Here is an 11,650-nt window from a genome sequence, read left to right on the forward strand (position 1 = left end):
TAGGGTAGAAAAAATAGTTTGACAGATACTGATATTGGATATTGATCAAAGAAAATGTGTTTTCCAATATTAATCTGGCAGCAGAGAACAGGATAACCTGAATAAGGAGAGTTTACAAGGCAGGGAAATCAGCTAAGGGTATACTGCAATGGCCTGGGCCACAGGTAAGGCCTAAGTAGAACCAGAAAGGGGGTAAGGATGCCAGAAACTGGTGTGGCACTAGGAGAAAATGTGGAATGCCACAGTGGATTTTTAAAAATCTTTCCAGTGCTACCTTTTGGAAAAGAAGTAAACACATTCAATTGACTTACTGAGAAAAAGTACATATGTGATTAGAATTATTACTCTGATATATTTTGAATTTCGTTCTCAGATACAATTAAAATTAGAAATTCATATATTTTTTAGTTTAAGATCTTCTAAAAAATTATTTTTTAACAAAAGAGTCTTTCAAAGAACTGTATCCCAGTTTGTAATCTAAACTTCTAAAAATATAAACTGATAAAATACTGTTCTAAGTGAGAAATACTTCATTTAACTTCATATTTGCTTTACTCCTTACGTTCTACAGTTGCAGCTACTACAAACATTTTTTTCTTACGGGAAATGGCAGTCATTATGTTTAACATGACTAAAATGCCTTAGGGAGTTACCACTTAATGTTTATAATGTGATATATGTAGCTTCAGATCAAATGTTGAACATTCAAAAGCCTTCAAGAATCAGGAAGTAAAATAAACAGGAAAATCAGGCCAGCTGCAACACAATAGGGGCAGTGGGGCTCTTGAGGACCTGGAACCACTATGCTAGAAAGTAGGTCAGGACAGGATGGGTCCCTTGCTTTAGCTAATTTTTTTTTATCACATCTCTCTGAATACTTGCTAATTCTTATTTCCCTGGTGTGTCTTCCATCCAAGACCATTATACAAATCCAGACTAAAGGTTAAAACATGAATAGCTTTAATAGTTAAAGCTATGAATAGTTGATGACTTTTTGTGTTTTGTTTTTGTTGTTTTCTTTATAGGGCACCCAGACTTCCAGTCCCCTAAAACTGTTTACCCATCTGTAGATTTTGTTTTCTTGATAACACCTCTCCTGATACAAAATTGAAAGACAGGGTGCTTTTTAGAGAGTGACATGGGAAAAAGGAATAGAATCTGATCTTTCAAGTGAAATTTGGAACTTAAAAGTAATGAATTTTATAGTTACCAAAGCACATAAAACCTACTTTGATTCAGCTGCATCATAAGAATAGTTAACAGCTGCTGGATTTTATTGTAAGCAAAGCATCCTTCCATACACTTTATATATATTATCTTCAAAAATTCTCACAACAACGCTCTGAGGTAGGTACTACTATTATTCTGTTTTACACATGAGGACACACAGAAATTGAGGAACTTCTCCACAGTCATTTAAGTAGTTAATGGGAGATTCAGACCCAAGCTGTCTGGTCTATCCTATTTTCCACAAAGCATCTTAGCATTTACCTAGTTTTCAAATTAAAACAAAAAAAGATTTCTAGGTACTTTACATACTTTCTCTGAAAACAAAAGTTTCTTGGAAAGCTTTTTTTGTATTATTTTTACAAATATAACATCTAAATATGTTTTTATTTAGAAAGCAAATTGGTCATACACAATCACAAGTTTATTAACTCCTTCACTCTTCATTTTATAAAATGCCCAGTTGGTGGCTAATAATTAATATTAATGATTTTATATATGACCTAAAGACTCAAGCGCCTTAACTCCATTTACCAGATGTGACTAAACGTCACAAAGATCAAAATAACAACGAAAAGAAGCTACATTACTTTATGAACAGAAAATTGTATTTATTTATGGGGTCTCTATATTTTATTCAAAAAATCAAAAGGAAGAAAATTAATTTTGACATTTACATATAAATTTAAAATGCCACCAACCACTGCTTTAATTCCAAATATGTCCATTATTTTATTTTTTGAACAAAGAATTCAACTTCTGTAATTATTATTGGAAGAATAATTTTACCGACATTCTAAAAATAAAAGAACATTTTTATTAGCTTACATTTGACATTTTTCACCTAGTTTTTTAAAAGGTTATTTTTCATGTTTTTGCAAACAATGATCTTAACCCATCAACCATCATTGTAAAGTCTAATTCAAAGTGTTTGCTTGTTCAGTGAACAGAAGCCATTTTACATCTGTTGCATTATTTTAAACTTACAAACCTCTACTGATCAGAGCTCTTTCAGTTCCAAATAAAGAAAAATCAATTTTAGCTTAAGCAAGAAAGGGAGGGTCTTAATTGACTCCTTTAACCAAACCACAGAAGATGGAAAGCACAGAGGTGCACAGCGCTGGGTTCCAGGTGGACCAGACAATATCAGGCCTCTCTGTTCATCATTTGGGTTAACTATAATTAACATAATACATCTGAATATATATATATATATATATATATATGCTATATGTGCATAGGTATGTATGTGTGTGTGAATCACTCTGCTGTACACCTAGAATACTGTAAATAAACCATACTTCAATTAAAAAAGAGAGATAACAGCTGAAACAAAAAAAAAAAGACAATATGAACTTTCAGGTTTCCCCTTTTCAATATCTTTCTAGAAGATTCACTGTGGGTAACTGACGGAGACTGAAAGCAAACACCCATTGCAGGGGTTCTCTGATGCCACATAATGAAGCCCAAGTCTGAGCAAAAGCACTGCCGAGAGGACTCCAGCACTGTGGAACACTGGCAGACATACTCACTGGATTTGGAGGAGGGCAAAGTTCAGTTTTATTCCCAGCTACAAAATTTAGAGGCTGATTTAGGCTAAACACCAACAGTCTTCAGCCTCAGACTCCCAAACTTTCAAGGTCAAAATAACCACTTACTTTTTAATTAGGATTAAGTGAAAGAACATGTAAAAGGGCTTGCAGAGGATCTGATATATAGCTATCATTTATTATACGTGCAAGAGACTGTAAGAGAAATCTTGTGGTTTCTTCTAAATACACAGATTCTGGGAGAATCAAATATATGGGCAAGTATTTTGTAAACATTAAAGTGCTATGCAGATTTCAGTTATACTATAATCATCTCCACACTTTGATGTGGAGGGTGCCAACCCGATGCTCCACCTGTCCCAACAGGCTTTCAAAGCTATTCGAATGCATCTGCTCTCTGTGTAAGCAACCCAGGGTAGAGGCCACTTCTTACATCTCCCTCTCCCCATCCATCCTCCTACAGTTCCTAACACCATGCTGAGCACAGAGTAAAGGCCCAACATACACCTGAGAACTGATTAACTGATCACGATTCACTCATCATTGTGTCATTAACAGAAATGGAGATCCCCAAAGAGGGTATAAGTGGAATTTCATCTTTTTTCTACCAGAAATAATCCTTATAGTACCTACCTTCAAGTTGATAACAAATAATTATGCCTGCATAGCCTCAATACCTTCTAACTCTTGCAAAAATAATACTAAATGGCTTGTGAACACTACCATTAATCAAAATTTGTAGCCATAACCTACAACATAGGTGGTAAGTTGAAGACAGGAGTCATTATCAAAGTTGAAATACTACAATATCTAAATATATTCCTGTATGTGTGAGTCTGCACAAAATACGTTAATGCCCCATTTATCCTCGAGGACTGAGGTATTCCATGTGAGTAACTTTTCAAGTAAGTTATGTCTTTAGACATAAATTGTATCCTAATTTCTGAATGGAAGCTTCCTACAGTTAAGTTTGGTAACTGAGAGACACTGGAAAGAAGCTTCAGCAGTTACCCACTCCACCCTCAGCTCAGCACAAAAAGACTTCCAGAGCTTCCCCAAAATAGATATGTTTTTATGTAATGAACACTGTGAATTATGTTTCTGTGTCTACTATGGTTTATAGGAAACTTAGAATCCATATTTGTGGCCCAATTTTAGCAAATATGCTAGAACTGCCTGAAATGCATTCATAAACCAGTTCACCTCAGTTTCACTTATTTTGCTTATCCCCTCTGTGTCATTTCCTCACTTTTGAATTCTCTTAGATATTATGGCTGCACTCTCTTTTTAAAAAAAAAAGTATACGATATGCATACATGAATAAGGATATAAATGCCTTCTTTTTACTATCATCTAATGCTACTTGATGCAAGGCAGTCTCATTTCATTAGTTTTCCTACATCATCTTACTAATAAACAGTGTTCAATATAGCCTGTCTCTAGTATTTTACATACTACTTTTTCTTTACTGATTTTTTATGACAAAATTTGCATATCTGTTACAAAATTTTGAAAAATACAGAGATAGAGAAAGGGAAAGATAAAGACCCATCTCCGCAGTTTAACTACTGTCCCCTTCTCTCCTTCTTCTTCTTGTCTCTTCCCCCTAGAGCCATGCCTTGAAGATCACGCTGACCACTGGAAACAGTCTGGTGTAGGATGTTACAGAACACACACACACACACACACATACGTACACACACGTTTGTGTATATGTATTTGTAGCCTTTATTTCACTTGTCACATCTCTAAATGTCAATTATTGCCCAAGTGATATCAGCAAGATGGTGGAACAGGAGATCTTCCGCTCATGTTCCCCTTCAACAACAATAATTTGACAGCCATCAATGACAAAAGTGCTTTTCTGGGAGCTATGGGATCTAGCCTCAGGCTGGGAGCAGTCCTGTTCTCCTAGATAACTGCCAGGAGCCACACCTGTCTGAGTTCCAGGAGATTGGCCTACCAGTCTTGGTCCTGCACAGACCCTGTAAAGGCCTGGTACCTTGGTTCTTGCTCTTTTCCACTGTAGCCCACGAGTGGTTTTGCCACCCAGAGACAGGGTAGGAGACACACTTGTCTGTACCCTGAGGGAAGCCCACTGACCTCAATTCTACTGCAGAACCTGAAATGGCCCTGTAATTGCATTCAGTCCCTCTCAGTCACAGGCCAAAGGCAGTCCTGGCTACCCAGGGACCCCCCTCCCCAGGAGAGACACCCATCTGTGTCCCCAGAGGTAGGTTTTTTGTCTGTGGATCTTGAAGCAGCCCTTTAACCTGGGTCCAGCTCCTTCCAGCTGCTTTCCAGGAGTGGTTCTGCCTGCCTAGAGAACTGGAGGGAGATTAGCCCATCCATGCTCCAGGAGGAAGGCCCAATGATCGTGGTCTAGCTTAGGATCTTGAAGCAGCCCTGTGACCCAGCTTCAGCCCCACTCTGCCTCAATCTAGAGGCACTCCCACCCCACCCCGCCACCAGGAACCTGGCAGAAGACATGCCCATCTGTGGCCCTGAAGCAGCCCTGTGACTTGGTTCTAGTCTCTATCAACAAATTACAAAGGAAGACAGAAGGAGAGGAGAAAAGGAATAAATGAACTACAAATGAACCAGAAAACAATTAACAAAATGGTGATAGTGAGTCCTTAAATATAAATAATCACTTTGATATAAGCAGATTAAATTCTCTAGTCAAACAATACAGAGTGCTTGAAAGGATAAAAAAACAAAATCTAATAACATGCTACCTATAAGAGACTTAGTTTTAAGGACACACATAAGATGAAAGTGAAAGGATAGAAAAAGATATTCCATTGAAATGGTAAGTGAAAGAGATTAGTGCTGGCCACCCTTGTATCAGATAAACAAGATATCTCTCATGTTCATTGCAACATTATTCACAATGGACAAGATATAGAAACAACCCAAGAAACTGGGTGGAAAGCAGTTGGAGGGCAGATGGAAAATGCACTGAGTCTCAGAGGTTTAGCCATTCAAACACACACTCAACTGCCACACCCCAATCCAAAGTCAGTGAGAACTACCTGAGGTCTAGACATTTCCCCTCCTATTATCACAGTTACCTGAACTTCACCTTGTGTCAAGAAACCTCACAGAGAGAAAGGGAAAGATGAGAGGAAAGGTATCCTGAAAGACTAACCACCCTCCCCCCAATAAAATGTATTTTAAAATGAAAAAAAAAGAAAAAAAGAAAAAACCTAAGTGCCCAGATGAATGGATAAGAAAAGTGTGGTGTATATATATATGACGGAATATTATTCAGCCATAAAAGAGAAGGAAATCTTTCCATTGGTAACCATATGGATGAACCCAGAGAACATTATGCTGGGAGAAATAAGCCTGACACAGAAAAATAAATACTGCATGATCTCACTTAATGTGGAATCTGAAAAAAGTAAAACTCATAGAAACAGAGAGAATGGTGGTTGCCAGGAGCTGGGGGGTCGGAGAAATGGAGAGATGTTGATCAAGGGTACAAACTTTCAGTTATAAGATGACTAGGTTCTGAGAATCTATTGGTAGCATGCTAACTACACTTAATAATACTGTACTGCAAATTTGAAATTTGCTAAAAGAATCTATGTGAGGTGATAAATGTGTTAATTAGCTTAACTGTGGTAATCATTTCACAATGTATACATATATTAAATCAAATTGTTCACATCAAACATGCAATTTTTATTTGTCAATTATACCCCAATAAAGATGGGGAGGAAAAGGTCAATTACCATTCCACTATATACACTATAATTTATTTAACCAAACTCCATTTAATAAATATTTTTTGGTTTGGGGATATAGAATGTTATGAAGACACTCTTGTATGTATGTCTTTGTCTGTTTAAGAATTTTCTAGGACAGATTTTTTTTGTCCCCTCTAACTTTAATTTAATGGCTCTAATTTGCTACCTGACAGGAACTTGGAGAATCAAGCTGATTAGAATGCCATAAAAAATGATAGATGTGCTTTAAGTGAGGGGCTAATGATTTCTTCATTAATAAAATTCATCAGTTTTAGATTCTAATCTTCATGAAATCTATCCCTTCCCAACCACAAATTTTACTTTTTCTGGATTTACTTATTCTCTGGAATGTTGAGATTATTAGCTCGTCATCATTTCCAAACATTTATTGAACATCAATAGTTGATGGGAAATCTATTCCTCTTGGGATATGAAAAGGAGTGGGATATGGTTTTTGGAGAAGAGTATAATTTAAAGCTGATAATTTTAGTCCTAATTTAAGGAAATTGGTGCTTCCTTAAGAAAATAAAGTATCTCCCTCCAAACTTTTAAGTACAGTTTGATTTTTGAACACTTGTGGAATATCTACTGTATGTATAAATAGAGGGGTTTTGTGCTAGATTCATTTTTCATATTATGCATATAATTATTATAATGACATAGAAACACATAGCAATAATTATGATTTTAAGCATTGTGCGAACTTAGTATGGCTGAAGTCATGTTCATTTCTGTCTGATAACGTCTTTCAACCAGTTTTATCTATTTCCATTTATTGAAACTATTGATATATTTAGATTCGTTCATGCAACTTTATTTTGTGCTTTTTCTATACCTTACTATACACTTTTTGTTTCCTCTTCCTGTCCCTTCCTACTTCTTAATGGATTGTCACTGTGGTTGAAGGAATTACTGTTCTCAATTCTTCACTCTCTTGTTACAGCATTATATGTACGCACCCCTGACATAACCTCACAGTGGCTGACTTTGGGCTTGGGCATGTGACTCGCATTAGCCAATGAAATGTTTGAAGATGAAATGCAAGCAGGGACCTGAAATAAAATGTACTTGCAGAATTGCTTTTGAACTCTGGTTTGTCCTGGATACGATTTTATATTAATTCTAGACTGGGTTTCTTGCATCACACTGATCGTATATACTAGAATTTTTCTCACTGCATTTCTAAGCCTGGAATTTGAATTACCTGATGATGATTTTTCTCCCATCCAAGACCCTGTGCAGACAAAGGCATCCAAACTGCTTACCTGGATCAGTGGACAGGTTTTTCATTTTTGTTTTTGTTTTTTAACCTCACTTTCATAGTGGGAGCAACATTCAAGCTTTATGTATGCAGCTGGATGTCAGTTACCTTGTTTTAAGCAAGCCCAAGGCCATATCTTCAATCCCAGCAGGACTCTTGCCATTCTTTCTTCAGAATTTGGCTGTGCAGTCAAACACTTTTCGGATATTTACCAAACACTTCTAACTATATGAAATCAAGGGGTGGAGGGGGACGGTAATTCACATTAGATTAGCTGGATATTTACCCAAAGTCACTTATATAACCTGTGCCTGGTTAGCTTATTTGAACATAGTATAAGTAAATAAAAATCACTGGAAGAAACTGAGCAGAAAGAAAGCATAATAATATCATCATAATTCATTCTCACTTTTGGAAGGCACTTGACCAAAAACCGACCTAGGTATGGCTGAGTCATGTCACCTGTTCATTAGACAAATACTTTTTAAGATCCTAGGATAGGAACCTCCCTGGTGGCACAGTGGTTAAGAACCCTCCTGCCAATGCAGGGGACACAGGTTCGAAGATCCCAAGTGCCGCAGAGCAACTAAGCCCGTGTGCCACAACTATTGAGCCTGTGCTCTAAAGCCTGTGAGCCACAACTACTGAGCCTACTTGCCACACCTACTGAAGCCCACATGCCTAGAGCCCATGCTCTGCAATAAGAGAAGCCACCATGATGAGAAGCCCACGCACCACAATATAAGAGTAGCCCCGTGCTCACTGCAACTAGAGAAAGCCTGTGTGCAGCCATGAAGACCCAACGCTGCCAATAAATAAATAAATAAATAAATTTTAAAAATTAAAGAAAAAAAAAGATCCTATGGTACTTTGTACTCAAATCAAAGAGAGGAGAACTTAGCTTTAAGAAGATGACAGACCACCAGGAAAGATTCAATATGTGCATACCCATATAATAATAAATAAGAGAGTAAAAGTAACAAGAGAGACACGTATATAAAGTAATATGAGAGAAGATCATTCCAGCTCAGAAGGTGTGATATTTTGTTGTAAGAGATGTATATTTGGTCTTCGTCCTGCTTCCAGGCACAGAGCTCCTAAAACCTTTGATATTTCCTGAGTGATATGTATGAGAGGAGTGTCTTTTGTTATTCATAATAAGTCCCTTTCTACCAAACCTTAGTTTATGCTCATGAGGTGACTCTTGGAGGATGGGGCTCCTTGCCAGAGGATTAGATTAGAGGGTTGAAATTTTCAGCCCTACCTCCCACCACTGGGGAAGTGAGAGGGACTAGAGATTGGGTTCAAAGCCAGTGACCAATGATGTGAGCAATCATACCTACATAATGAAACCTCATAAAAACCCTAAACAAAGGGGAAGCTTCTGGGTTGATGGACAAGATGCATCCATGTGCCTGGAGGGTGGCACATTCCAAACTTCAGAGACAGAAGCCCCTGTGGACGTCACCATATGTAATTTCCTCATCTGACTACTCATTTGTATCCTTTAAAATATCATTTGTAATCAATTGGTAACAGTAAGTAGACTGTGTCCCTGAGTTCTATGCACAAATTACTGAACCTGAAGAGGGGTTCGTGGGAATCCCCAATTTATAGCCAATTGGTCAGAAGTACAGGTGACAATCTGAGACTTGTGATTGGCTTCTGAAGTGGGGGCAGTCTCATGGAACTAAGCCATTAACCTGTGAGATCTGTGCTAACTATAGGCAGATATTATCAGAATTTAGTTGAATTCCAGGATATCCAGTTGGTGTTCACCAAGAAGTGGAGAACTGTTTGGTTTGAAAAAACTCACACATCAGTCGTCAGATATATGGTGAGTAGAAGGAAATCATTTTTTCCTTTTAGAAGGACAATGAAAATAAGCCTTGAAGAAATCACCCCCATCTTTCTTCCCTCTTTCCCTTCTTCCCTGCTTTCCTTCATTCCTTCCTTCTTCCTCTTCACAAATATTTATTGACCTTCTCTGTTTCCAGGGATGGATCTGAACGCTAGGAAGATATAACTGAAGAAGACAAACTCCTTTCTCTTGTGACATTCTTGGAGCTGGGGGGGTGGGGAGGAGGAGGAGCAGTAATAAATAAATATATAACAATTTTAGGCAGTGAAAAGTATTACAGAAAAATAAGGCAGGGTAAAGGGTTAGAAATTGACAACAGGAAGCACAATTTTAGCTTGGAGGTTTAGAAAGGGAAGGTACGATGACTTCTGAGTGGAGACCTGGGTGAAGTGAGGCAGTAAGCCAAGGAGGTTTCTGACAAGAGCAAGAGGGAAAAACAAGTCTGGCATTTTGAAGAAGAGCAAGGAAGCCAGTATGCAGAGGCTACAGGTACGAAGGAAAGGGCTAGGAGCAGAAGGCAGCAGGGCCAGATGCTGTAGGGCTTTGTAAACATGGTAAGGAGTATAGATTCTGTTCTAAGTAAAATGGGAAGACACTGGAAAGATTTAGCAAAAAAAAGGTGATACAACTTGACTTTTTATTCAAAAGTATCACTCTAACAGTAAATGAAAAATAGACCTTTGAGGGGAGGGAACGTGGTATAAGCATGGAAACAGGGAGGCCAAATAGGGGGCCTGGTGGAAATGACAAAGAAAGGTAGTTTGTTCTAAGGAGTTAGCCACACAGAGTAAAAATTGGTCAAATTGTGTATATATTTTGAGGATGGAGCCATAAGTTCCTACCAACAGATGGACTGTGGGGTATAGCAGATTTGAGAGAAGGTGAGATACCAGTAATCTGTGGGATCTTGAAGGAAAAAAAATGAGTGAGGAGCAAATTTGGGGGTAAATTGTGAGTCAAGGTTTCTCTTTTGGACACTTCCTAAGCAATTATATTTTACAGTTCTGTACTAATACTACTACTGATTAGGAAAAACACTTTTAAAAAAGTAATCTTAAAGCAAAAGCCCCTGTTTCTGTTCCTTTCTTCATGCCTGAGGCTGGTTTCAATTAGAACAAAGGAAGAGGCTGGGTGGCAATGCCTCTCATGTCCTACTTTTCTTTTCTCTAACCACAAAAACCAGAGAGTGTGACATCTTAAATATGCATGATGATTACTTTTCATGTTGGTTTGATCCCTTCCTGACCTGGTCTATGAACTACTGTGGAGTACAATCACCATAATATTTAAAAATATTCATGTCAGTGTTAAAGTTACAAAGATTATACAATTGATTGGATTACCTGGCAGATTCAGCTATATTTGTGTTAATAAGATCTAATTTATAGATGGCCTAAAAAACCCTTCTATATTAGTCAGTGTTTAAATTGTTGAGATTTTGTTTCCTACTTTATGTTATTTTTTTACATTTATCAATTGACAGAACAAATTATCAATATGTAAGTCTTAGCTTCCAGCATCAATTTGCAAACCTTTTGCTTTCAGTTAAAATAATTTTATATCCTTGAAATAATAAAATATTTTTATTTAAGGTGGATTAAATGTAATGGTTATGAAATTTAAAAAACCATCAAAAATACCCATATAAATTGATGTTTAATTTTAAATCCTTCACTCAGGGGGTAAAAAAACACAACAACAAAACATTTCTTGACAGCCATAAAGTATGTTTGTTTCACAGGTGATATACAGGCACCATGCTATGTGCATCTGGGGAATTAATACCTGCTTTTGGATAATAAGATACAAGATACTAGCAGATGACCTTTGATTTCGGGACTGCTAAATATTCTTTTAAAGAGTTAATTTTTTTAAATTCTCCTTCATCTTTTATGCTGATGTAACTTACAACTCCAAGCACTCTGATTGCCAAGTAAATATTGAAGCCAAAGTGGAGAAAGAAACCTGTTTCACCTCTAAACAACAGATGATACCA

The 11,650-nt window shown here is 37.2% G+C and overlaps 1 protein-coding gene across 2 annotated transcripts in view; it reads right to left on the minus strand.

Moving 5' to 3' along the window:
- GULP1 (GULP PTB domain containing engulfment adaptor 1) overlaps nucleotides 1-11,650 on the minus strand; it is a 263,361-nt gene that overhangs the window by 125,270 nt on the left and 126,441 nt on the right. The window lies entirely within an intron of this gene.

The sequence above is a fragment of the Hippopotamus amphibius genome, chromosome 8, assembly GCF_030028045.1.
Source record: "Hippopotamus amphibius kiboko isolate mHipAmp2 chromosome 8, mHipAmp2.hap2, whole genome shotgun sequence".
Taxonomy (NCBI): Eukaryota; Metazoa; Chordata; class Mammalia; order Artiodactyla; family Hippopotamidae; genus Hippopotamus; species Hippopotamus amphibius.